Source organism: Marmota flaviventris, chromosome 9, assembly GCF_047511675.1.
Source record: "Marmota flaviventris isolate mMarFla1 chromosome 9, mMarFla1.hap1, whole genome shotgun sequence".
Classification (NCBI taxonomy): Eukaryota; Metazoa; Chordata; class Mammalia; order Rodentia; family Sciuridae; genus Marmota; species Marmota flaviventris.
Window position 1 is genome coordinate 71,025,519 of NC_092506.1, and position 25,543 is coordinate 71,051,061.

A 25,543-nucleotide genomic window follows, 5' to 3' on the forward strand; every position below is an offset into this window, starting at 1 on the left:
CACACTCCACCAACTGGAAATCCCTCCTCCGGAATTCCCTCCTACCGCACTTCCCCAACCAATGGGAACTCTCTGGGAGTCCTGCAAGAGCTCCAAAGTAGCAGGCCGAGGCAGACAGCAGGGTCTAATCTCCAATTGAATGCACATCTTAACATAATCATTATCATCTCAATGGCTTGCTGGCATCACCTTTCAACCAAAAATGCCATGCCTCCTTCCTACTTGGCTATGGCTCTCAGCAAGTTGTAGTTGAAATTGTTAATCTATAAGTCAATATATTATATAAATTGGTAAAATATGAAATAGAGCTTATTTCCACAAAACTGAGTTGCTTTTCCTTTGAAAACTTTATTATAATGAGTAACTTATAGAAATTGCTATCAAAGGCAGCAGTTGTGTCATGTCCAGTGAAGCAACAGGACATGATATAATGGAGCTTGCCCACGTCACTTTGACATACCCTGTTGGTTGGAACTTTGTTTTGTGGCTCCATGAAGGCTGGAAATATGCAGTCTATCTAGAAGACTGACCTCATAGCCAGCTCAAATTTGAGTTTCCATGACTTCAAGAGAGACTGGGAGAAGGAATATTAGGAAGAAGTGGCAATTCACATTAAGGCACTTTTCTATGGTTCTCTGATTTGATTCCCTAACTTAAAACTTAAAAAGTTAACTGATGAATGATTAGCCTTATATCCTCAGATAAGAAGATTCTTACTGTATAGCTATCTTTCCAGGACTTTTCATCATACCCTTGTCCCACCTAAGTCTTATTCAGCTTTTGCTCATCCAACAGATTTTCAATCATTCACTTATTTATTCCATGGGTGTTTACTTTAGTGCCTGGCACTGGGCACTGACAAGACAATGACAAGACAGGAAGACAAGGCCCCTGCCTTCTGTGGTTCACAGCCTAGTCAGGTTGATGACTTAGGGACCCTAAGTGCCATGACAGGGATATATACTACATCCCTTGGGAGCACATAGAAGGGGATGGGCCCTGAAGCTCTCCAGTGCTTAGTCTTTACGGAGCACTTTATGAGGTTTGAAGAAGATGCAATTTGGAGTGAAACAAGCACTGGTATGAGCTCTACCTTGTAGAGTGGTGTGATACTGAGCAGGTCACTTCCCCAGGCTGATAGTTCCCCATCCTAGTTCCCCATCTGTTATTGTTTGAATGTTTGCATTTTTTTCTAAGATTTGTGTTGAAACAATCCCAAATGCAACAGTACTAAGAGGTGGGGCCTTTTGGAGTGATGAGATCATGAAAGTTTCCCCTTCATAAACAGGATTATTTGCCTTATAAATAGTCGGTGGGACCAAGCTAGGCCCTTTTGCACTTCTATGCTGCTGCCATGGAGAACATAGCATTTGTTTCTTCTGGGGGATGCAGAGGCAGGCATCATCTTGGAAGCAGACACAAGGCCCTTGCCAGACAGCAACCCTGTTGGTACCCTGACTTTGGACTTCTGGCTTCCAGAACTGTGAGCAATATATTTATGTTCTTTATAAATCACCAAGTTGCAGGTATTTTGCTGTAGTACCACAAACAGACTAAGATGCCATCTATCAAATGAGAGAATTGGATTTAATAATTTAATGGTTACTACTAAACCATAATTTGAAATGCTCACCCCACCGCCACCACCCTAGGACAGAAGTTGCTGGATTTTGAATCACATGAATTTGCAGCCATGGTCACAACTAGAGACTGGAGACTGGCCTCGAGGGAGACCTGTTGGCTTCTGCAGTTGCCTGGCCTGAGAGCTATGTCTTAGAGGAGTGGAGCCAAGGGTGAGTAGCTACACCAACCAAACCCTTTCTGCAAAGGAGTGAAGACACATGGTGAGGCACAGAAGGTGAAGAAGCTCAGAGACAGTCATGGAAAAGCCAGAGACAGAGCCACAGGCTGACACAGGAGTGAGTGGGTGAGGAGTTTCCAGGAAAAATAGAAACAGAGTCAGGGGGAAGTGAGGGAGCAAGGAGTATTGTTGGATTCTGGGACCAGGGACGGTGCCATGAGTGACTGGAGGTGGTGTCCAGTGCTTCCTTCTTTCCCACACAGTTTAAATGATGTATAAGCTCTTTGCATTTTCATTTCACACTTAAATAGGGCCAGATACTGTTTTAAGCACTTTGTATCCTTATCAGATATACATTACCATGATTTATGCTCTGTAGAGGCACAGCAGAGAGGATAAAGGACTTGCCCGAGTGAACACCTAGTAAATGGCAGAGCCAGGATTCAAACCCAGGCTGCTGGTTGAGTCCAGGCCCTTACACCACAATGTTTTCATAAACAGCAAGTAATGTTTGAGCACCTCGCATCTACCAAACCCTGTGCTAGGTACTTTACTCTTAATTTCATCTATTCGGTTGTATGTTATCTCATTTAATTCTTAAAAACTCTATGAAGTAGATATCAAAATTCCTATTCTACAGATGAGAAAATTGGGGCTCAAAAAAGTTAAATACAAAGTCCAACAGCTGGAAGGCCTGCCTGGAATGGTAAAGAAATACCACTCAACAGTTCCCCTCTGAATTGTGGAGGCAGCTGAGCCTCCCGGTCTTTGCATCTGCCATTCACAGTGACAACCTGTGCACTATCTGTCATTTCAAGAACTGTGAAATATGAGATAGAGCCTCCATATGTTAAAAATTCACAGGCATTTGTAGAAGCTGCAGTTAAAGTGGGGGAAGGGAAGAAAGCACAAAGGATAAAGCTTGTGTTGGTTGAAATGAACTATTTTTTTCTTTCATCTTTTCTGCCTCCTGTTTAATTGTTTATAGAGATAAATAAAGCTGGGAAAATTGCATTTGTCAGATTTCAACAGGGCTTAGTCGTGGTTCTTTCTTCACTGCTGCCCAAGACGGTGAAAACTCTTTTGTTAATAGTAGGTTTGTTAGCTGATTTTCTACTTAGATACTTATATTTTTTGTCTTTGTATAAGAAAATAATATGCAAGTGATACCCTCATCTTAAAAAGATAAGCATAAAATATAAGCATAAAAGATAAGCATAAAATATGCAAGTGGAAAAGAAACCTGTGAGCTAACCAGCCTTGTTGCCTAAAACGATTTACTTCTTATATCATGCATAAATCGGGAAGTAAGAAAATGAGCCACAGAACCGTGGTTGCTGGGAAGATCTAATAAGAAAACATTATTTCCTTGATATTTAGGCTGTTGTGTTTTCAGAATCACCTTGTAAGTCCTCTCACTGCCTTTGGGAGGTGGACCACATTACATGTAAATGAGTAATCTTCAAGATGTTAGGTATGGGTACATGGCAGCATCAGGATTTCAAGTAACTCTCTGTCTAGGGACAAGGGGTTAAAATTATCACAAAACAATATTGAGAGGGGTTTTCCTCTTAATTAGTTTTCTGGCATACAATTAATATAAGTTCATGTTTTAAATTCAAACACCATAGAAACACAAATCTAAGAAAGTCTTTTAATCCTACTTGAAAATATAAATTTTGGCAATAGTTTGCTATGTATTCCACGGCATCATCACTGTTAGTAATAATATGGAAGGTCACATTCTCATAGCACAGAATGGGTCGCCAAACATTTTAACAGAAAGGATCTCAAGGCTCACATGTTTTCCATAATTTGTTTTTCCTGTGGTTAGAGGGGATGTTGAGCCTGTGCCTTTGAGACCCTAATGATCTAGACAACGAGACTCATATCTGCCTGAGGTCACAGAATAAACATTTTAACTGAGCTGACTACTCCCTGCAGACTGGGGAGCTGGCTGCCCTCCCTTCCATCAGCTCTGATGAGCTGTTTGACAGAGCTCAATGATTGTTTTGACATTTTATAGACACAGCCTCAGCCACTCCAGACAGAAGGAAGTCAGCCAGCTACCAAAATTTCAACAGCTGGGATCCACAGGCTTATAATAAATTAATTTGTAAACATTTGAATGACTTGAATTGAGAAATTGAATATTTTCAAAAGATATGCAAGGTGGAGTCATAGAATTTCAGCACCAGTAGGGACCTCAGAAATCGACTGATGTAGTCTATACCTTTTTATTTTATAGTGAAGAAAATTGAGCTACAAAGTTGGAAAGGGAACTAACTTATAAATGTAATCCCATTTGGTTGAAAAAATACTTTCTGAACATCAATTATTTGCTAGATTCTTGTGAGTTGTTTGAGTTAAATCTGTTTCCAGCTTTTGTAGATTTGATGGTCCATGATTTACTGCTTAAGATATCATAAAAGCATAAGGTGAGATATTCTGAACATTTTCATGAGATGAGAGAGATTGTTTTGTTTGGGCTGACATATCAAAAATGCCATAGACTGGGTGGCCTCAAAACAATGAAATTTATTTCTCACAGTTCTGGAGGCTTTGAAACCTAAGATTAAAATGCTGGTATATTCAGTGTCTGGGAAGGACTTGCTTCTTGGTTCACGGATGGCCATCTTCTCACTGCAGCCTCCTAGAGTGGAAAGTGGAGAGGGCATTCTGTCGGGGTTTCTTTTGTAATGGCATCAGTTTCATTCAGGAAGTCTCCATCATAATCATCTAGTCACTTCCTGAAAGCCTAACCTCCAACTATCCTCACATTGGGGATTAGGTTTCAACATATGAAAAGTTATAGCAGAGTTTAATTCTACCTCTTTCCATATCCCTAAAGTATATACTGGAGTGAAAGACTGTATATATATATATATACCAGCTCACGCACTGCATCCCCCTTCTATAGTTCCTGCCGCTCATGGAACTCTCCCCCAGAGACCTCATGAGCCTCATCTGTAGCACTTGACTCTTCGTCTCACATTGTGGTCTCCTCCCTCGTCACCTCACACAAAGCAAACCCTCTCTCTGCTGATATTTTTATTTCTGATGTCTATCATGTGTGTTGAATAAAAAGCTCTTTAATTAGTGGAGAAATTTCTGTTTCTTTAAGAGATATTTCACTTTTTGTGGTATGTATGTAGCTCCCCAGATACATATTTCTGGAGTGTTAGATCAAATAGGTGTGCAGACTTGCGAATATAGATTCAATATACTTGGGCTGGGAGTGTGGGGCTCAGTGGTAGAGCCCCTGTTTAGCATGCATGAGGTCCTGGGTTAAATTCCCAGCATGGAATAAAATAAATAAATAAATAAATAAATGATGAATAAAATAAATTCAATTTACCTCCTAAAAATACAGGTGTGTGGCCTCTACATCACATTGTCCTCTCAGGTTCATAGCCTATTTGTTCATGCTCTGATTTTTAAGCAGTGCAATTAATGTCATTTACCAAAATCAAACCTGGTATTCTTCTTTGTAGAAGGCCTATAGGAGACATATTGGTTTATGGTATTTTGACCATTGCTAAAGCTGCTTAGGGCAAGTCCCTGCAGTGTTCATTTATGCTGTCTGATGTCCAAACATTCCTTCTGTCTTATCCCTAGACTGGAAGCTAAAATTGCAGATTCTCTTACTCACAGCTCTTTTAGCCAGAGCATGGTTATGGTCTAGGCAAACCCCCAGCTGCCTCAGCCTGGTGAATCTGAAGCAAGTGATAGAAGCAGAGAGTTCTGAATTCAGTGTGGTAGAGACAGAGGCATCAGAGGGAGGTAGTGCTCTGTGGTCAAATGCCAGCATTAGCCACAGGGGCCTAGTGCCAGTGGTATTGGCTGTGGTATTAGCTATGTTGTGGAACCAACTTGACTGGACATAATTTGATCATTACTCTGGATGCTTAGCTTTTTTTCTTGGGTTCTGCCTTGTTTACTTTTCTTTTTTTTTTGGTCTTGCTAGGGACTGCACCCAGGGTCTTGGGCATGCAAGGCAAGCACTCTACCAACTGAGCTATATCCCTAACCCCTGCCTTGTTTTCTGACTTTTGTTGTTTAACTTCCCCATGAGGTCTGTGAGTTAGCCAGTATCCTTCTACTAAATTTCTTTTCTGCTTAAAGTAAACCCAGATTGTTTTCTGTTGAACTAAGAATTTTGACCAATATAGTCATGAAATAATAATATCCATGTTTGGATTTTAGTAGCTGATTTTGGACTTCAGACTCTTTATTCCTTTTATATTTTGTGACTGCTTTTAGTAGAGTAAGTTTAATTTTGTGGAAAAATGAATAAGGTGTCCTGGATTCCAATCTTAGCCCTGACAGTTACCAGCTGAAACTTTTGAGGCATGATTTAACTTCCTTGAGCCCCTATTTTCTCATCGATAGAAGAGGAACTATTATGGGCCTGTTTTGTGTCTTTGCTAAATTTATATGTTGAATTCCTAACCTCCAGTACCTCAGATGTTACTGTACTCAGAGATAAGGTCTTTAAAGAAATAATTAAAAACACCCACGGTCATTGGCATGAGCCCTGATCTAGTACAATGGTGTCCTTAAAAGAAGAGGAAATTGGGGCACAAATAGGTGGGAGGGAAGTCTATGTGAAGAAACGGGGAGAAGGCTGCCTTCTATGAGATGAGAAGAAAGAAAACAACCCTGCTCACACCTTGATCTTGGGCTTCTAGTCTCTAGGAGAGTGAGAAAATAAGTTTCTGCTGATGAAGCTACCCAGCCTGTGGTTATGGCAGCCTTGGCAAACTAATATGGGGACAGTAAAATTTGTCTCACGGGATGTTGTAAAGATCTAAAGATATAATGTATGTAAAGCATAGGTATTCCAAAGACTGTTCACTCTTTTTCTTTTTTTTTCTCTGTAATTTTCCATGTATTTTCCCCTTTATTATTCCCTTCTACTTCTTCCAATTTTACTATGATTTTAAAAATCAGGGATATTTTAAGTTAAGGGAATATGAAAAATATTTTTGATTTTAGAGATCCAGATCTTTTCTCTAAGAAAAAAGGGAAGGAATATGACAAAAATATGATCTATTTTGAAAAAACTTAAATTATGAAACCTGAAAGAAATATCACCAGCACCCTGAGCCTTGACTTTATCATCTTATGTCCAACTGATACCTTCCCCATTTTTCCTGCCTGTTTCTTGATGCAGAATATATTTTTCTGACATTGAGTCTCACTGCAGTCAGCATCACCCAGTGACACGAATGCTTGAGATCTTAACCTGCTGATGAGAGGAAGTTTCCCTAAGATAAAACAGGTCAAAATCCTGACCTAAAGTTATTTTTTTAAAAAAGAAGTCTGTCTGTATCATGAACTCAGAGATGAAAATTCACAGTATTAGGATCACTAGAAAAACCTGAAAGTAAAATGTCTTCAAAAAAAATACTGAAAATGAAGACATTTGGTTAGAAACCAAGCTTGAATGTTTGAGTTATTTTTAGAAAAATTATTTGTGATTTTCACTTATGAGATGGGTAAAAATTTTAAACTGGAATAATACCTGCTGTTGGTGAAAGTGGGTAAAAATTTGACAATGGAATATAAATTATTGTGATAGTTTAAAGAGGAAATTATTAATATGCATAAAAACTTCAGTGTACTTTAATTCTCAGTTTCATGGCTAGGAATCTTTCTATATGTTCATTAACACATGCAAATTACTGCAGAACTACTTTATTTATGTCTTTTTTTTTTCTTTTATTGTAGTACTGCTTTTGATAGTTTAAAATAGAGATGGTAAGAAATGCAAAGGCCCTAAAGTAATGAACTAGCTAAATTATGGTCCAACCACCCAATAATTGCAAAATTACTGTTAAGGTAGGTCTTTACGGGTTGGCAGGGTGAATTATGTGAAAAAAGACCCAAATAACCGTATAAAGAGTATGTTCCCTTTTGTGTGCATGGAAAAGGTACATATGTGGTTTATGTGTGAGAAATTTATTTTCTGAGAAGGTTTAAAAAAGTGTTAATAGTCATTATTTCTGAGAGTAATGCTGAGTCCAGCAGGAAAAACATCATTAGTTTTTAATTCTTTCTGTATTACACATACATACACATAGCTGAATTATTTATATTTTAAATGTCTACCCTATTCATAATTCAAGTTTCTCAGACTCATGTGAGAATCTCTCAACACCACTCTGAGTCACACAGAACACTTGGCAGAAGACTAAAAGACGTTGAAACCACCACTTCAAGCACACACCTGGAATCCCAGCTACTCGGAGACTGAGGCAGGAGGATTGAAAGCTTGAGGAACAGTCTCCTCAACTTAGCCAGACCCTGTCTCAAAAAAAAAAAAAAAAAAAGTCTGAGAATGTTGTTCAGGGTACATTGTCCCTGGGTTCAATTTCCGGTACTGCTTCCCCCAAAATTAACACTTCCATATTCAAAATTAAGTTGACATACTTGGTGGTTGTCATTTTATATTTAAAATGTGAGCAAAATGTGATCAAAGAAGAATGGTTTGTTATCTATGGCTGCCTAGCATATTACCATAAAACTTAGCACTTAAAACAACGCACATCTATTTCCTCTCGATTACTGCAATTCTGCTGGCTCAGTGTCTTTACAAGTTTGCAGTGAAGATTTTTGTAGGGGCCTCAATCATCTCAAAGTTGGACCACGGGGGGATTCTCTGGAAACTTACGGTGTTGACAGCATCCAGTTATTTGTGGGCAGGAGCTGGCTTGTGGCTGCAGCCTCTTTAATTCCTTATCAAGGGGCTTTTCCATAGAAGAGTCACAAGATGACTTCTAGCTTCATCAGAGAGAGCAAGGGTCGGGGTAGGGGACTGGGAAGAGCGAGTGCCAACAATGCAAGCAAGAAGGAGCTAAGCTCTAAAACACAACCTAAACTCTGATGAAATTCCTTCACTCTCACCATGGTCTATGGTTAGGTGCAAGTCACAGGTTCCACCCACACTCTAGAAGAGGAGTTACCAAGGACAGGAATTCTAGGTGGTAGGATTACTGGACCCCATCATCAAAGCTGACAGCCTCAAGAGACTTATGATGAATATTTCTGCCTCAAATGAAATGCCAATTTCATTTGCAAAATCAAAGCTTGAAGCACCAAGACACGGATATTACATGTTTTGGATACACTTATAGTATTTTTGTTAAGTGAAAATCATCTGGCCAATAACTTGAATTTTTTAATTCTTATTAGTTATACATGACAGTAGAATGCATTTTGACACATCATACATAAACGGAATACACCTTCTCCTTTTTCTGGTTGTACATGATGTAGATTCACACTGTTTATGTTAGTCATATGCACATTCTACTGTCCTTCTTCCCCCCCACACCCCTTCCCCTATGCCTAACACAAAGTACCTTTGTTGTTCCCTAGCCACCCACCTTATTGTAAGTTAGCATCTGCATAAAACCTTCCATCTTTGGATTTTTGGGATTGACTTACTTTGCTTAGCATGATATTCTCCAGCTCCATCAATTTACCAGCAAATGCCATAATTTCATTCTTCTTTAAGGCAAAGAACTTAAAATCAGCATACTACAGTGACACAGCCACATCAATGTCTATAGCAGCTCAACTCACAATACTAAACTATGGAACCAACCTAGGTGCCCTACAACAGATGAATAGATTTAAAAAATGTGGTATATAGTAACTTGAATCTTATCATAAAAATTCTACTATGTAATAGCAATAATATAATTATATAATATATTGTGCATTATATTAATATTTATTGTCAGACTAAATATATCTTATTATATTTAATTCTGACAACTAAGTGTTAGAATCTTTAGCTTTCAGATAAGGAAATGGAGAGACATTAAGTAAGGTTAAGGTATTACATACTCATCATATGATGAGTACATAGTTCCAACCCTCTCTGTTCTGACTTCAGAGTCTATACTTTTGTTCATCATATTCTGCTACCTTTCAAGATTATATTTGAGAACATATAAAATGATTTTGAGAAACATGCTTTTTAAAAAATCATAATCTGGACATAAATAAATGCTAATCATTTTCCAAACAGCATGGCAATAATCTCCTAACTAATAAATTCAAGGAATTCATGATGGATTGGGTCAATCAAGATCTCTACCTCTTTTGAGCATTGAAACTGAAAGGCATGGAATACTTATCACTTGGTGATGAGCACTGCAGCTAGAAGTTGAAATAGAGTTGGGATTCACAGCCAAATTGAATCATACGCAAGATGAGAAAGCAGAAAAAGCCAAAGGAGAGAGGAGATGAGAGACAAATCAGCTCACAGGAAGAAGCAAAGATGAGAGGCAAGGGGGTTCCTGAGAGAGGTCCTGAGCAGATTTCTTACAAGCAATGAGACAGAATGAGAGCAATAGCAACTCCAAATATGTATAGAAGGGTGGCATATACTAACAAGACATTACAAATCAGCAGTGAATGCAGGAACTCCTCAGAAAAGGAAAAAAATTCTTTATTTTATTTTTTCTTAGAAGTATTTTTAGTGCCTTTTTCTTGTGTAAAAAATATGACCTTCATAACTATATCAACATATTAGGTAGATTAAAGATCTAATATGATTATATATGAAAATGTAGGTACTGAGCTTGATTTGTTAAATGTAGACATTTTATATATTTATCAATACATTATTTTGTATATCAAAAATATATAATTTTTATGTCAGTTTTAAAAATTAAATATATATATATATATTTAATTTTTAAATATATAAATAGATATAAATATATATATAAATAGATCAGTAGGGGAGGGACAACTTTTCCTTAGAGAATTCCAACTAATAAATGTAGAAATAATGAAGGAAATGAAAGATTACTATTAGGACACCATAGTAATTGCTGCAGGCAAGATCCACAAGTAGTCATTAAATTAATGGATGAAAGTTTAAGAACAGGATATTTGCATAATCTCAAAGTACCTTGCCCACATATTTGTTAAGTATAAAGAGAAAATTGTAATTTTACAGGATAGAAACCTTTCATACACCACCTCAACTACTTGTTAATATTAATATCACCAGTACTGATGTTTTGAGATGATGTACCCATCGACATGACCCACTGAGAACAGCATGTCAACTCTGTGGTGTTCTTCTCATGGATAGACAACCACAATATAATCATAAGGATACAAGAAAATTTCAAATTGGGGGACATTCTACAAAATAACTTAAGTTCTCTGAAGTTTCAATGTTATGAAACAATAAGAAAATTGGAGAAACTATAATAAACTGGACATTAAGGAGACATAATGACTCAATGCAAGGAGATTTTTGGATGAGAATTTAGGCAGAAAAAGGACCTAAATGGGAATACTGATGCAATCTGAACAGAGACTGAAGTTTAATAATAGAATATAACAATGCTAATTTCTTAATTTTAATATCTGTGCTTTGGTTACACAAGATATTAACATTAGGAGCTGGAGATGTAGCTCAATAGCAGAGTATTTGCCTAGTTTGTGTAAGGCCCTGGGTTGGAGCCCCAGAACCACAAAAACCAAAACAAAAAGATGTCAACGTTAGAAGTTAGGGAACTCTCACTACTATTTTTGCAAATCTTGTAAGTCTAAAATTATCTCATAATTGTTATGGTGAGGTTGCAGTAAATCAGTAAGAATGATCTTAAAGCAGGAGATGGAACATTTATTCACTACCCAGTGGTCCAGATCCACCAGCTGGAGAGTCAAGGGGCAGGGTACAAGTCTACACTCTTTGACCCCCTCCAAGGGTTAGAGTACATATTTATAGTCCAAAACCACATTAATCATAAGGGGCTGTCACTATGATTCAAAACCATAAACAAATGTCATGAGATCTAAAATCATAAGCAGAAGGGGAAGTGGGTCAAAATGACCCTAGTTAAGTGTAAGTTAAAGAATGGTTACTAACGTCTAGACAATCATTCTCTGACAAGGTACATTGTCCAAGAGAAATGGGAACCAAAAAGAGAATTTCCATTTTGTGTTGCCAAACATGCAATGCTAAGCAACTGTTGATGGGTACAGAGTGGGGGCTTTCCCATGGGGAGAAGCATTTCTTATATGACTTGGAGTGTTGGGGTAAAATGGAGTCTGTTTGGTCATTGCTCATAGAGCCTGACTCATAACATAATGAAGAGTAGCAATTATTAGCTGAGTTCTGGTTTTATGTATAACATAAAACCTGGTACTGGCTAGCCCTCAATCATGAACAACCGTAGACTGGACAAAACATATGAGGCATCTGTTTTAAATGCTGGATAATTGTCCATGCTAGTCAGTTGGAATGAAGGAAATCTCACAAGCTGTGTATTAGTCATGGTTCTCTACAGGAACAGAATCAACAGGAAGTATGATTATAAAAAAGGGGATTTATTAGATTGGCTTACAAGACCAGAAGCTGGATGGTCCACAATGGCTGTCTGCAGGAGGAACCAGTAGTTGCCCAGTTCAAGAGGCTGAAGCCTCAGAACAAAAGGGATCAATGATATTACCCCAGTCTGAGACCAAAGGTTTCTGGAAACTCCCTGGAGAGTCACTGGCAGAGTCCGCTTTGGAAGAGTGAAGGAGTGAGAGTCTGATATCCTCAGGAAATCGCAGTGCAATCAAGAACCCATTGAAGAAGAATAGAACTTGCATCTGCTGCTGCTTCCATGTTCTTCCAACTTTTATTCCATCCAAGCCACCATCCTATTGCATGGTGCTGCCCATAGTCAAGGAGGTTCCCCACTTTAGTTTGCTGTCCCACATGCCAGTCTTTCCTAGATGCATCCTCAATGACACACCCAGAAACCTCTTAGTCTTGGGCATCTCTTAATCCAATCAAGGCAATTCAAATTAACCATTAACAAAGTGTGACTTCTGATTTCCTGGATTATTTCCTAAGAATCTTCTGACTGTAGGTCCATGTGCTGGAATCGAAGCAGAGTATGGTAGTTTTATTGAGTTGTCAGAGAGTAGAGTTTGAGGCAGCTGAAGCAGCTGAAATAGCTGGGGCTGGGCAGTAGACAGGAAGGAACTCCTGAGTGCAGAGAGGACACTCCAGAAATCTGGGCATTTGAGTTGTTCTCCTAGACCTGAACTGAAGCCTGTGCAGAATAAGAATATAAAAATTTAAGGAAGAATGGCTGCTACAGCGTTGAAGGTGGAATAAAGATATTAGAGGTCAAGCATAGTTGGGAGACTTTGGCAGTCTATTGCTGCCAGAGCAGAGAAACCTCATTACCACTCTGAGGATATGAGACACCAGAAAGACAATGCCTGAGGAGAAGGACCATATCTAGAGCAAGGCCCACTCTAGATTTGTTTTAGCAAAGCCCAAAATAGAGTCATGAAAAGATCTATAGGGAGGACAGATGTTATGGTTTGAATATGAAGTGTCTCCCAAAGATTCATTTATTGAAGTCCTGATCCCCAGTGGAGCAGCGTTCAGAAGTAGGGTTTTGGGGGAATGATTAGATCACAGAGACTTTCATTTATTCATAGATTAATCCATTCAGTGGATTAATAATTTGAAGAGACAACTGGAAAGTGGTGGAAACTCTAGGACGTGGGGCCTAGCTGAAGGGAATGAATCCTTGGGAGCATGCCCTTAGAGACTTTATCTTGTCCCCAGTCCCTTCTCTATCTCTGCTTCCTAGCTACCATAATGTGAGCAGCTTTGCTCTACCACACCCTTCTACCATGATATTCTGCCTTCCCTCAGGCCCAAAGCAATGGGGTCAGATGATCATAGACTGGAACTTCTGCAATTATAAGCCAAAATAAATCTTTACTCCTTTCAAGTTTTTATGTCAGGTATTTTGGTCACAGTGATGAATAGCTGACTAGTACAACAAAATTTGGAGATGGAGATCTGCAAGGTTAGAGGAGCATAGAACAAACCCCAAACTTCCTCAGATCTTCCCTAATAAAGCATAAAACTTGGCCTACACAAGTTCAAGGTGATTAACAATAATCAATTACCTTCTAAAAGAAAAATCTACACTATTCAAAGGAAGATATAGAATTAAGAATCACTACAATGAATAATCCACAGTTTTTAACATAGAAATTAAATATGAAAAAAGCCCAGAAAAATGTGATGTATAGTCAAGAAAAATTAAATAGTCAACAGAAGTGGATGACCCTGATGTTAGATTTAGCACCCAGACTTTAAAAGCAGCTATTATAAATGTGTTCAAATAGTTAAAGAAAAAAAATATATTTTTGGTATCAGGGATCGGACCTGGGGCACTTTACCAGTGAACCACATCCCCAGCCCTATTTATTTTTTATTTTGAAATAGAGTCTTACTAAATTGCTTAGGGCCTCCCTAAATTACCGAGGCTGGCTTTGAACTTGTGATCCTTCTGCCTCAGCCTCCAGAGCTGATGGGAATACAGGCACCACCATGTCCAGCAGAAAAATACAATCTTAATAAGTGAATTGATAGGGGTTCTCACTAAAGAAATTAAAGATAAAAAAATCATACCTAAACTTTAGAATGGAAAAGTACAATGCATCAGGAAGAGAGAAAATACTAAATCACAGTGACAATGTGAAAGGCATAGACTTAAACCTCATAGGAATAATTTACAACTTAATACAAATATAATAATTTACTACTCAGCTATTCTAATATGTCTAGCTCACTACAGAAAGTTTTGTATCTATGTACATGTAGAGGTAATAATTATAGCGAAAAATGCTAACAACCTAAAAAGAAAATGTCTAAATAAATACTGATCAACTTTAAAAGAATTAGATCTATATGTAACAACACGGGTGGATAGCAAAAAAAAAAAATGCAGAAAATGGAACAGTAAGTTGTAGAATGATAGTTACAGTGATAAATACAGTATGACATTTAAATACATAAAAATGTGATAGCTCATGATATGTTTATGGATTCAGATATAGGTAGTAGGTTGAGCTATATTAAGTTTCAGTTATTATATGTCAGAAATTGTTGAATACGGGCAACTTTGTAATAGTATACCTATTAGTGAAAAGTATTAATAATGAACTGGATGGATTAACAACAAATTCATTCATGATTTTCTTTGAGTAAATGTGTACAGAAAGTAACAAATAGGATTTCATTTATCTGTAGTACTTTTTAAATTAAAAATAAAGACATTAGTTAATTCTGACAAATACATGGGTATTTGTTTTAATACTACTTGAATTTTCCTTTTTATATGTTTACAGTAACAAAAAATGAATGGGAAGGTATGTTCATTTTGGAGCATTCTACTTCTAGGTAATGGGGAAAGGTAGTTTTCAGGGCATTTGGAATAAGGCTAGTGTCTGTGGGCAGCAGGGCAGTAGAATGGTTAGCGCTTTAGGAAAAGGAGAGAACAGTGGTATTTACTGAGAGTTATTTTGTGCAGGAGACATTGCATTGATTACTTAGTGTTGCAATAACCCTGGGAGGTCTTATAAACGAAAATATAAAGGTTTACAGAAATTAATAAAATAACTTCCTCAAACTCAAAAGTACTATATGGTGGAGCCTGGATTTGAACCCACATCAACTCCAAAGCCCTTTCCATTAGAGATCTTTCTTGACTTCCCATTATCATCTGTATTAAGCTTCTCCAAAGAAACAGAACAAAAGGATAAATATAATAAGAGATTTGTCATGAGGAATTGACTCAAAAGATTATGGAATCTAAAAAAGTCCCAGGATTTGCTGGCTGTAAGCAAGTGACTTGGGAAACAAGTGTCGTTGTTGCCAGAATTTTAGGGTGAGTCCCCAGCTCTGGTGGTCCCAATTGACCAGAATCAGCTACCTGTCTAATATTTTAGTCAAAGAGATGAGTGGTGGTGAAGGGAAGGAGAGAAGCTTCAATTTGAGTGACCACACCAAGAAGGACAGATAAGGGGTATAGTGTACCGAGATCTCTCTTCAAAGGTTTGGCAAAAAATTTAAGGTGTTATAGAAAAGGGGAACAAAGGCCAGGACTGGAGGCTTGCATGAACAGGGGTTTTTGCATAGCTGGTAGAATGAGTGATGCTGGTCATGGGACAGGGGTCCCCTTATTACTTTGACTATAATTCTTGCTTTCTGACAAATGGTGTCTTATTTTAAAACTGACTTTCTTCCCCCCTTCTTTTATCCCTCTCCCCATCCCTAGCCATGAGGGAAGAAAGATTAACCTTCTTCCCATCTGTCCTTTGGCCCACTGACCACAGGAATGAAGTAATTCAGACTTGGAAGACGGCACCAGTAGATCTAAGAAAGAGCTCTTACTCAAGGCTATTGCTTGACAGGAATTGTGACTCCTGATAGGCACATCTGGAGTTTAGCCCCACTGTTTTTCCTGACAATAAGAATCACAGTTTCTGGGACAGGAGTCCCTGTGTTTTTCATCTGCTAGCAAATCAAAAAAAACGTCTTTTTTCCTTTTCTCAAAACCTTGTCCTTGTTACTGGATCAACAATGGTGACAAAGGATTGAGCTTTCAGCATCAGCCAGGTCATGGTCTGGTTGATTACTATCTCAGGATTGGTTCTGTGAAGCTCTGGGAAGGTCTTCATCACGTGAGGGGTCAATTCAGTTCCTGTGGTAAAATGATCTCCTGCTAAGGGGACAGCCTGGGCTTCATTTTGGGATAGTTACTCCCTCTTAGGGGTCAGTCTCTTTATTGGGTGATCCATTATGTGAGGATCCCTGTTGCTTGGAGGTAGTTTCAGTCCTCTGTCCATACTTAACAATTGCCAATGCTTACCAGTTGGGCCTGTTGTTCCTGGAATCCAAGGTAACTGTGGAAGGATGTGGCTCAGAGAAACAAAAGTCAAAGGAGGCAAATAGTCAGATAGGGATAAAATAGAGGTGGTCAGGTCAGTGACTGGGTCTTCCTTCAGTGTCATTGAGTCCAGGTGTAAAGAGCTAAGAACCAGGTGAATCCTAGTGTGAGAGCAGGAAAAGACCAACAGGCAGGCCTCAAACAAGAGGGATGCATTCCTCCACCAGTCAGTCCTCTGCTTTTTTTCCCTTTTTGGATTGGATGACCTCGCCCACAAGGCAAAGGCCACTTACTTTTTGAGTATGTTGGTTCAAATGCTAATTTCATCTGGAAACACTCCAAAATATATCCAGAAATACTTTTTAATCTGGCACTCCGTGGCATGGTAAAATTAACGGTGGCCCATAAAATTAACCACCACAGCATTTTAACACCTTCTAATCCATAATCCTGTTTTTTATTTCTCTCAACAGCATTTATCACCAACTGATTGTTTCTTTGTTTTCTGTGCATCTCTCTCCTTCTCTCTCTTTTTTTTTTTTTTGCCAAAATGAGAAATACTGTTATTTATTCACTTCATTGCATATTTGATTAATTCTCTAACCTTGAAGCCTACAATACTGTGTATCTGTGCACCAAGCTATGAGAAAATCTAAAGTAAGGCTGTTCAGATCCGGAAAATTTCATTTTCATTAACAGCAGAATGAGCCATGACCTGTAAGCCATTTCTATTGTGAAGAGAAAAGAAAAATTAGAAACAAAAGCACATAAAGAAGAGTGCATAAATTAGATTTTAGAGCAGAGGCGCTTTTGAAAACCTTTGTATTTTTCTTTGTTATTGTTTTGTTGTTGTTGCTTTGTATGTCTCTCTCCCCACCCCTCCCACTTGCACCCGCAAGGTAGTCCTCTCTCCCCCACATGTGACCTTGACTAGATCATGTGTTTCCCTGTTATGTGTTCTGTATATGTCCCCAAGTCTGTTCTGCAGTTTGAACTTTAGACTGCTACATCTACTTCTTTTGTGCATTTGCTAATTCTATATTATTTAACTTTTTTGTTATGATGGTGGCTATATGTTGTAGTATCTAATATTATTTAATATTAATATCAAATAATTATACTTTACTATTCTTTTTTATTAGATATTTCCATTTTATTTTTCCTTCATAATCATTGGAATTGTTTTTAAGTCCAAAAAAAGAAAAAAAATTCCTTAAAAAGATGTATAACTATTTGAAGTAGTATAGGAAGAATACAGAAAGATATCAAAACATACTTCCCCCATGGCCTTTGAACCAAGGTCCTTAGCAGATTCCTTCCAGCATACTGCATGCAATTTGATAAACAAAGGGGAACTCAAAAAGGGCAAAATGGAACATTGTATCTATCCCCCAAAGCATGTACCACAGAGATTTCACCCTGACCTGTTTTTTTCTTTTTGCACTACTGGGTTTGAACCCAGAGTATTACCCATGCAAAGCAAGCACTTTACCACAGAGCTATGTCCTAGGCCTTATTTTTATTTTGAGACAGGGTCTTGCTTAGTTGCCCAGGTTGGCCTTGAACTTGTGATCTTCCTGTCTCAGCCTCCTCAATAACAGATTATAGACATGCCTACTGTAATCTTAATGGAAGAGTTGGTTCCCAACTTCTTTTGTGAGGGAAAGTCACTCCCACCTCCATACACACAAAGCTTTGCTTGATGTAAGTCCCAGAACTGAGATGGAGTCATGGCCTTGTTTCAAATGAGCCTCAGAAATGACAGGCATAATCTTTCAGAAGCAAGCTCTTAACAGCTGGGCCAGGTGCTCCACCCCAGATCATCCTCTTAGGGACAGTGGGCTTCTCCCTGGTAGCAGAACCAGCGGTACGTTCTCTGGACCAAGGCCACCTGAGGGCTCTTCTGTCAAAAGGATGACCTTGCAGATCCCCAGGTTCTGCCACAAGAGACTGCCCCATTCTCTGTATTCACCTGAAGGTGCCATTGTCTAATGCATAGGCTCCTCCACATTCTTCCATTCACTCTTACCCTCATGGGACCCTTCCAGAGGCAAAGACCCTGGGAAAGAAACCCAAGAACAAAATTGTAGAAGGGGATGGTCCTTGAATCTGCCTCCAGACATTCTCCACAGTACAGCTGGTCTCCAGATAGAGTTGATGGTCAGGCACTCTTCATCCTCCATGGTAGGGAAAGTTTCAGGTAGATAGCACATGTCACCTTCTTCAGCGTTCCTGTTCAGTTAAGCCCCCCCCCCCAAGTCTCCTGAGATCAAACTTGGAATAGCAGTTTTGTCTCATATTCTTTTCCAAAGAGGTAGTCAATGTTGGTACCTCCATTTCTTGGTGAAGTTTGCATAAATGTGGACAGGACTCCAGAGAACCTGTCACAGACTTAGCCCATCTTTTTTCTCTGTCTTGGTCCCCTGTGCCTCTCTGACAGTCTTGTAGAAAGACTCTGGATTGAGACCCAGGCCTTCCCCTGCATCTAGGGAGGCAGTGTCCCTCCAACTGTCCTCTTGATCCAGGCTGGGGCTGGGCTCTGAGTCAGTCAGTATATGTTGCTCTGGTGAGCTCTTAGTCTACTGAGAGTACAGGTGTGGTTTCAGAGTGAGACAGGGACAAGGACAGGTAGTCAGAAAAGATAGTAAATGAGTCGGAAAGATGAGGACTGATTATCCAAGGAAAGGAAATGTGTTGCTAATACCTCATTTTCCAACATGTAATCCACATTTTCCAACACAAGCAATTGCCCCTTGGGCTACTCTTTAACACACCCACTTCCATGGGCACCCAGCTCTGGGCCCTGACTTCTTTCTGGAGAAGTCTGTTATCTCTGTTCTGTCTCTTTCTTAAATAAAACTTGCTTTCTATGCTTGCCTCAGCATTTTTGGGGAGTTTAATTTTCAACACCATTGAATGAGGACCTGATCCTGATTCCCAGCACTGGTATCAAGAGGTTCAGTCCATGGTAGGCTGACTCCATCATTCTGGGTCAGAGATGAAGTAATCATGGTGGAAGAATATGGCAGAGAAAAGCAGGTCAGGACATGTCAGCCAGGAAACAGAGAGCTGTGTCTCCCTCTCTCTATAGAATACAAGCTTTCAGAGTGAGGATCTTGCCTTTTTTTGTTCACTGCGAATGCATACAGAAGTGCAGAATGCTTGTGGGAACTCAATAAATGTATTAAATGAAAACACTTTTTAAACCTTTAAAACATTTTGGAGTTGTTAAGTAGACGCTGACAACACTTCCAAATTGTGCCTCTATTTTATGGTTCTTCTAGAGTAGACATACATAGCTCATATATCTGCACCAGTTGCAAAAGGTCTTTAAATAAATTTAGGATAATTTGTCTTTTCATTAAAGTTTCTCAGGCCACTCTGCTTTAGGAGACCAGGACCTGAAGTCAGAGAGTCCTGGGTTGAAACACTAATTTTGCCTCCTACCTAACTCTGAATCTCCTGAGTAAGGTCACAATTCCTTTCTGAGCAATAGTTTCTCATTTGCAGAATGCTGATTATCATACATTGAGAGTTCTCACCAGGATTAAAAACTCCAATGTCCGTGAAAGCATCTTTAGACTGCAAAGTGATTTCTAGACCGTCAGGTGGCATTCGATTGTAAGGAACACAAAGCACTTTTTGCAGGAGGCTTTGCCAAGAACCCAGGCTGTTAAATCCATATCTTGAATGATTTGTCTTTTTCTCTTCTTTGTACTACCCACCAAGAATAGAAATCACCTAATAAAGGCTGGCTGAATGACTGACATTAGGAAATCACAGGAGTTGATAAAAGAACAATTGAGTATTCTCTGAGAAGATGGCATCTCATTTGAAATTCTAAGTGAGGCTGAGCTGGGAACACATAATCCTTGAAGGGTATGAAGTTTAATTGGTTTGTCTTAGGTGACTAGAACTAAAAGGAGAAAAATCAAAGGAAAACCGAGAAAGGTTAAGTGTCGCAGTATGATACAAATGATTTAGATAAAACATTTAATTTAATGATTTAACAGTTTTCTAACTATTTTCTTCCTTTTCCACTCTCCCGCCAACATTTTAAGAATATGTTCTTTAAGGACAGATAGAAAACTAAAAGAAAGTGCCCTTTTAAGGAGTAAATGTATTATTGGAATATCACGTGTAAATGAAACTTTTATAGGTTGGACACCCTGAGTCATATTTATGTATTTATTATTTGGGTACAGGGGATTGAACTCAGAGGCATTCGACCACTGAGCCACATTTCCAGCCCTATTTTGTATTTTATTTAGAGACAGGGTCTCATGAGTTGCTTAGTGCCTTGCTTTTGCTGAGGCTGGCTTTGAACTTGACATCCTCTTGCCTCAGTCTCCCCAAGCGCTGGGATTACAGGCATGTGCCACTGTGCCCAGCTAAATTATATTTAAATACATGCAGAGAGCTGACTCTTGGCAAATTAGAATACAAACATTTGCATAATAGTATAATTTACCAGATCAACCGGATAAATATGAGACACCCTTTTGTACATTGTGCTAATTTCACAAAACCCCTAAAGATAAGATATATTATTCCCGTTTTACAGATAATGGAGTCCAGCCCATGAGTTTAACAGATCTGTCCATTGTCACTCAGATAATAAGTAGTAAATCTAGAGTTTAAATTGGTTGCAAGTCAACCTACAAAACTACAGCTGCATCGAAATAAGAAAGAATGACTTCTGAAAAAATGGTAATTTTCCTTCTGAATTTTAGTGAAAAATAATTAGAATTTTTGTACCATCCAGGTAACTAGGATTTTCAATGAGTATGCATTTGATTAGTCTTCCAGTTGGTCCAAAACTTACTCCCTCTCCCATGTGCCTGAGTCATCTATGAGTGGTGGCAAGTGGGATCTCTCAAAGAGGACAATTGGATGTGTTACTTCCTCATTTAATCTTAGTGCTTCTCACTTCCTTTAGGTTAGTATCATTTAAAACATTTCCTCAAAGTCCTTGGGTACACCTTGACCATCTATCCCTCTATTCTTGCTTCTTCTGCTCCCTTCTATATTCTTATTTGTATTTCCCTTTTTGCTCTAAGCTTTGTCTCACCTCTGCCTGGAATGATTTCTCCTCTTGTGGGTTTGGTAAACTCCTCCTAAGCCTTGCCTTAAAGATCAGGTAGATAGTTTGAATCATACTATGACACTTAACCCTTTTCAGTTTTCCTTTGATTTTTCTCCTTTTAGTTTTCGTCACCTAAGACAAACCAATTAAACTTCATACCCTTGAACGATTATGTGTTCCCAGCTCAGCCTCCTACCTTCTCTGTGATGCCCATGTCATTTTCCCAGACAGAGTGTTTTCCCCTCCAATCCCTCTTTGAGCACTCCTATCTTTCCTGGGTCATTGCTGTGTCCTTTCCAGACCGTAAGCAACATGAGGAGGACAAGTACTTGTGTCTCTAGAACCCAACATGAGGTTTGAATAAACCAGTAACTTAAGAACCTGTCCAGAGTCCACTGCAACCACCACCTCAATTATGTAATATATATATATATATATATATATATATATATATATATATATATATATATATATATTATATATAATATATAATTGTAGATATGTTAGATATACATATTATATATAATTATATATAAATATATATCATTAAATATTTATTATATATATAAAATCCTGAGCCTTCAGGGCCTTGCTGTAACCCTCAAATTCCTCTTCCTCCTCCCTCTCTTCCTTATCTTTTTTTGAACAGCACATGCTCCATCAGCATTCCTGGATGCAAGAATGAATGTTTGGATTGCCCAAATGATTCAGAGCTCCTGAGCTCCTATGCAGACCAGTTGCTAAATGTGTCCATTCCTTATCTTTCGAACGAAAACATGAGAAAACTAAAGTAAGTTTTTGCAGATATCTTAGATTGGTCCATCCTTTGCCTTCCCATAGTAGGATGTTGCCCTGGGGAAGTTCTTAACTGTAGGAGAGTCCCTTAACTTTTTAATCTTCTAGTTTCCTCCCAATCTAAAGGGAAAGACCTGCTATTAGGCTGCTAGGTGCTGTGCATAAAAACCTCATTTTATTGTTATCTTCTTTCCCGTTTTTGAAGATAAGGAAACTGAAAGGTTCAGCAAGGTTAAGTAATTTTCCCAAGTTCTCTTAATTTATAAAGGGCTTAGCTGAAGTTTGGCCTCAGGCTTTTTGACTTTTCAAATCAATCTTTTCCCTACTGCATCAATAATATTGTTGTAGTCTTGAGTTGTAGTGAGATAATAATGAGAATGTTTTGGAGTGTGTAAAACACTATACAGATATTAAAGTTTTTAAAAAATCCATCATTTTGTCACAACATTCAATATTATTCTCAAAGCAGAATTAAGAGATAGGGGAAAATGCCTTATTTTAAAACAGCAATAACAACAACAAACTCAGCAGACAAAACAAATCAGAATGTGACCTATAGCATTTAATATCTTTTACTTAATCCTTTGCAAATGCTCAGAATTAATCCCATATTCACAAAATATTGTTGCAACTAGAAGAGACCTAAATGGACAGATACTATAATATTTTCATTTATTGAATCTAAAACTGAAATGCAAATGGGGTAGATCATGTAGCAAAATCCAGGACTGCAGCCAGGGGGTTTTGACTCTGAATCTCAGCCCTTCACATGGCACCATCTTAAAGGACCCAATGTAGAAGACTAGAAAGGAAATGAGATGTGCCCTGTCACGGCTCAGTTGTACTGTGGAGTGCCCTTTGCTGTGCACTTTACTTACAGAGGACTGAGAAGATCTCCTAATTTTTAGAAATGTACGTGGGTGTTCTTAATCCTTCCTTACCAAGGGCAATTATCTCTCGAAATTGAGTTATTGCTTATGAAAATATCTTGATTCTTAGTAAGAAAGAGACTTGAATTGTTTTGTACTGCAGCAAACGAAGTAGACAGGTTGGAATGGTACATTTCATCTCCAAGGGAGAGGAGCTCAGTGTTTGATTTAGATGTTTCTGGTTTCCTTATTATTCTTCTCCTACTCAGAAAGACTGCCTGAGCTAATTTCCTTCTAAATAAAGTCTTTCTAATCAGATTTTCTACCCTATATGGATCTCATAAGATACTGATCCTTATCCTGAAAATTAAAACTATTTTCCCTGTATTTTAATGTGTAGCAGAGATAACAGCCTAGAAAGCCTTAAAGCCAAAGAAAGAATGACAGTTGATTCATTTGAATTTGTTACGGCAGACAACTATAGAAAGTCTACTGTCGTGTACTGATTATGGAAATGGTGCAAAGGGACAGAGACAGGAGCCTCTGACTAAGAACTAAGGATTTGAGGTTAGGATAAGGGTCATGTCTCAGTAATGATACCACTGGCATTGTTATTTTAGCCAAGTTCTTTCGCTGCCCTGAACTGCAGTTTATTCTTTTAAATTGTGAAGATAGTATCAATCTCAGAGGATCATTGTGAGGAGAAGAAGTGAAAGTGACTAATATTTAAAGTAACTGTGTGCCTGGCATACTGTTAAGTCCTTTGCATGCATTATCTTATTTAGCCATCACAACAACCTCATTAGGAAAGTATAATTGTGAACTTCATTTTGCGCATTGGGAAATTAAAGCTTAGGTTAATTAGCCTACAAATTACCAGTGAAGATGGGACTTACACTTTAATCTGCTTGACTCCAGAGCCTGTGCTTTTTCTGAACCACCGTGCAGAAAGTTTATATTTATGCTTTTGTTTGTTTCTGTATCCACTTCTATCTAAATGTATGTCCATATCCACATCTGTCTGACTCACTGTTATCTACAGGTTGTGTTTGCCATAGTATCTGCTACATAAGTAATTCAGAAGTCAATATAATGTATATACTAACAGCCACATTGATAAGTGTTGTAAGAGGTCAGAGGAAAGTGAGACCACGTTGGACTTTTGTAGGCTTTAAGGAAGAGAAAGACCTAATGCTGAGCATTGAAGGGTGGTGTGACTGGCACTGTTGCTGCTCTATCAGGCACTCTCCCTCTACTTTCTTTGTAACTGGATGTCCTGAATGAGGTTTATTAGCCTCCTTTGCAGCTAAGAGAGATAGCTCAATGTGACTAAGTTTGGCAGGGATACATTATACAGTAATTTCAGGAAGTTGTTAATGGAAAGAATATGCTACTCTTTTTAATTTTTCTTTTAGTAATACGTGACAATAAAAATGTATTCTGACATATTTATTATACATACATGGAGTATAACTTCCCATTTTTGTGGTTGTACATGTTGTGGAGTTACACTGATTATGTATTCATCTATGAACATAGGAAAGTTACGCCTGATTCATGCTACTGTCTTTCCCATTCCCTTTCCCCTTCCCTTACCCCTAATCCTTCCTGTCCAATCTGGTGAACCCCTACTTCTCGTTCCCCCTGGCCTATTGTGAGTCAGCATCCACATATCAGAGAGAACATTGTTTTTTTTGGCGAATGGATTATTTCACCTAGCATGATAGCCTCCAGTTCCATTCATTTCCCTGCAAATGCCATGATTTTGTTCTTCTTTATGGCTAAGTAATATTCCATTGTGTATATACCACATTTTCTTTATCCATTCATCTATTGAAGGGCACCTAGGTTGGTTCCATAGCTTAGCTATTGTAAACTGAGTTGCTATAAACAATGATGTGGCTGTGTCACTGTGGTATGCTTTTTTTAAGTCTTTGGGGTATATGCCACGGAATAGGATAACTGGGTCAAATGGTGGTTCCATTCCAGGTTTTCTAAGGAATCTCCATACTGCTCTCCAGAGTGGTTGCACCAATTTGTAGTCCCACCAGCAAGATATAAAAGTACATTTTCCCCCACATCCTGACCAACATTTATTGTTACCTGTATTCTTAATAATTGCCATTCTGACAGGAGTGAGATGAAATCTCGGTGTAGTTTTACTTTGCATTTCTCTAATTTCTAGAGATGGTGAACACTTTTTTCATATATTTGTTGACAGATAAAGCATACACTCCTCTTGATTCATTCTTCTTTCTGATTTGCT

At 38.4% G+C, this 25,543-nt stretch overlaps 1 long non-coding RNA gene across 1 annotated transcript in view; it reads left to right on the plus strand.

The window, feature by feature from the left end:
• The first annotated feature begins 1,317 nt into the window (after nt 1-1,317).
• The window catches only part of LOC114098388 (uncharacterized), a 31,419-nt gene continuing 7,193 nt past the window's right edge, over nt 1,318-25,543 (plus strand). The window contains exons 1-2 of the long non-coding RNA XR_003583737.2: nt 1,318-1,483; nt 1,653-1,793. This is a non-coding gene — a long non-coding RNA (uncharacterized lncRNA). The remainder of the gene's footprint in view (nt 1,484-1,652; nt 1,794-25,543) is intronic.